This window comes from Orycteropus afer, unplaced genomic scaffold (genome assembly GCF_000298275.1).
Source record: "Orycteropus afer afer isolate SDZICR_OR568_19922 unplaced genomic scaffold, OryAfe1.0 scaffold00391, whole genome shotgun sequence".
Classification (NCBI taxonomy): Eukaryota; Metazoa; Chordata; class Mammalia; order Tubulidentata; family Orycteropodidae; genus Orycteropus; species Orycteropus afer.
Window position 1 is genome coordinate 1192128 of NW_006921978.1, and position 3500 is coordinate 1195627.

At 38.5% G+C, this 3500-nt stretch overlaps 1 protein-coding gene across 1 annotated transcript in view; it reads left to right on the forward strand.

Annotated features, from left to right (window-relative positions):
- The window catches only part of MARCHF1 (membrane associated ring-CH-type finger 1), a 634918-nt gene that overhangs the window by 587974 nt on the left and 43444 nt on the right, over nt 1–3500 (forward strand). The window lies entirely within an intron of this gene.

The window sequence follows — 3500 nt, forward strand, 5'->3', positions numbered from 1 at the left end:
GTGTGTGTGTGTGTGTGTGTGTGTGTGTTTCATAGCATAGATTAACATCATGAGTTCTTAGCCCTGGAGAAGAATATCATGCTCGGTAAATCGGAGCTTTAACAAAAAAGGGAATGGCCCTCAATGAGATGGATTGACACAGTGGTTGCAACGATGGGCTCAGGTATAGCAAGGATTTTGAGGCAGGCTCAGGACTGGGCAGTGTTTTGTTCTGTTGTACACAGAGTCACTGTGAATTGGAGCTGACTCCACAGCACCTAACAACAACAACAACAACAACTTTGATTGTTGAAGGATATTGTTAAGTTGCAAAGAAAGATGTTTAAAAATCATAAGGGCATATTCTAACATTTAAATAGGTCATTAAACCATAGGCAAAAATAAGAAACACAGTCATTATAAAACATTGTTTATTTTCGCTTCTGAAGAAACTTAGCTCTGTTTCTCATCTGGCTCGATGAGTTTCATTATGGATCCTAAACCACAGCTGGTAAAACAATACAAAATAACCACAAAAAAAGTGAAACCATTGAAGAATTTCAACAGGGAAACTGTTCAAAGGATAACACTGTAAATTTGTATGTCATTAGGGAAAAATAAATGATAGGAGGAAGTAAAGGAAGAAAAACAAAAAGAAAGATTGTGATTCTATTTCTTTGTTTCATTTCCCAAGTGCCGAAAGAATATTGCATTCCCCTGTTTGTCCTCACGGTGGCAGCAATGGACACCAGCTGGCTCTCTCAGGCATTCTCCCTTCTTGGGTTTCTGAAGTAGCATCATTACGGAAGTAGACTGCCCAACCTTCCTTGCAAGGAGTAGCTGGTGGGTTTGAACCACCAGCCTTCTGGTTAGCAGTCAAATGCCTTAGGCATTAAGCCACCAGAGCTCCTCTAAATGGGGTTGGATGAATAAAAAAGACTGGGAGGTTAATCATATGCCTGGGGTTTATGACGAGTGGAGGAAAGGGGAGAGATGGCGACACAGTTGCAGATCCCACTATCCTCTTCTGAGAGTGAGAAACCACTGCTGCTTGGACACCAAATGCTAAAAACATAGATAGCTTGTTTTTTTTTAAATTTGATATTAACTCATTTATGTACAATTTATATCAAACCAATTGTTTGCAATTACACTACGCATTGTTTCTGAGATGGTTGATTTGAAAATGTGTTATTACTTCCCTATTAAATAAATCCCTTGAGGATAAGACTTTTTATTTTGTTAAAACTCATGTTCCCTGTAAGTATAGGTCATGGCCCAAGTCAAGTAACAGAAAATGTCATAAATGCTACAGTCATATATGTACAGAAAAGCATCTCCTACCACCCCACATTACTACACCTAACATACAGGTAGTCCACAACTTATGACAGGGTTCCATTCTGAGAACTCTGTCATAAGGCATACATCTTTTTTTTTCAGTTTTCATTATTATTGCCTTTTATTATCATCTTCATAAATCCAATTTTTATTTGTCTTTGGAGGTTGAAAACATTATAAATATCTACGAGTAAACATCTGAGAACAATAACATCAGCAAATTACATGTTGCAGTATTATATGCAATGCACATTAGTAACAATAAGAGGAAACAAACAAAAACCCAGAAAGTCCCAAGTGTGCTTCATAGTAACTTGAGTATTTGTAAGTCCAGCGACTACCTGTACTTACATTAGGACACAAGTGTTTTCCAGAAATCAAGGGGACATATAATAGCTAAGACAATATTATAAGATGCCTAACTTAAGAATTAAGTGTTTGAGGCCACAACTTTGCCCTGGGGTGATATAGCCTTGTCGCTTGCTCAGTGGTCACTCTGATCTGGTCAAGCTACTAAAAACTTCAGGCTTCTGATCTCCTCTGACCACACATAAGGAAAAAAAGATTAAGGGTACCTCTCCTAGAGGTAACAATAAGTAAGCCTGTGTCACATTCATTTTACTCAACCCAACTTTTAAGAGATGATAGTGAATAGTGACCCTTTATCCTATAGTAGACATGACTGTCTCAATCTCAGCCACCAAAGCATCTCCAGAATCCAAGAGACCCATGCCACCATACTTCCTTCCATTCGTCTCTCCTTTTCCCTGCTCATTCTATATTCCCCCTGAGTATTCTCATGCCTTCACTTGTCTTCTCCATGCAGATCACCTCCAACTTTACCTTCAGCTCAGACCGCACTCCAATCCATGTTCCTGGACTCCTCCATATGGAGGTCTTCTGTTGTTGTTAAGTACCGTCAAGTCAGCTCTGACTTATAGTGACCCATACACAACAGAACAAAACACTGCTCCATCCAGCGACAGCCTCAAAATCTTTGCTATGCCCGAGCCCATTGTACAGACACTGTGTCAATCCATCTTATTAAGGGTATTCCCCTTTTTCATCAACCTTCCACTTTACCAAGCATGATATCCTTCTCCAGGGAATGGTCCCTTCTGACAACATAACCAAAGCAGGTAAGATGAAGTCTGGCCATTCTTGATTCCAAGGATCATTTGGCTGCACTTCCTCCAAGACAGATTTGTTTGTTCTGGCAGTCCATGATATTTTCAATATGCTTCACCACACCACAAATCAAAAGTATCAACTCTTCTTTGATCTTCCTTATTCATTGTCCAGCTTCCCATGCATATGAGCAACTGAAAGTACCACGGCTTGGGTTAAGCATACCTTATCCTTGAAAGTGACATATTTTCTCTTCAACACTTTAAAGACATCTTTTTGAAGCAGATTTCCCAGTGTAATAAGCCATCTGATTTCTTGACTACTGCTTCCATGAGTGTTGATTATGGAGCCAAGTAATATGAAATCTTTGACAACTTCAATCTTTTCTCCATTTATCATGATGCCTCTTTTTGGTCCAGTTGTGAGGATTTTTGTTTTCCTTATGTTGAGGGGTAATCCATACTGCAGTCTGTAGTCTTCAATCTTCATCAGTAAGTACTTCAAGTCATCCTCACTTTCAACAAGCAAGGTTGTGTTGTCTGCATATCACAGGTTGTTAATCAGTCTTCCTCCAATCTTGATGCCACATTTTTCCTCATATAGTCCAAATTTTCAGATTATTTGCTGAACATACAGATTGAATAAGTATGGTGAAAGGATACAACCCTGATACATACCCTTCCTGATTTTAAACCATGCAGTATTCCCTTGTTCTGTTCAAACTACAGCTTGCTGGTCTATGTACAGGTTCCTTATGAGCACAAGTAAGTATTCTGGAATTCCCATTCTTCACAATATTATCCAGAATTTATTATGATTGACACAATCTAATGTTTTTGCATAGTCAATAAGACACAAATAAACATCTTTCTGCTATTCTTTGATTTCAGCCAAGATCCATCTGACATCAACAATGATATTATTCCTCATTCCATGTCCTCTTCTGAATCCAGCTTGCACTTCTGGAAGTTCTCTGTCAATATACTGCTGCAAACATGTTTTAATTATCTTCAGTATGATTTTACTTGCATGTGATATTAATGATATTGTTC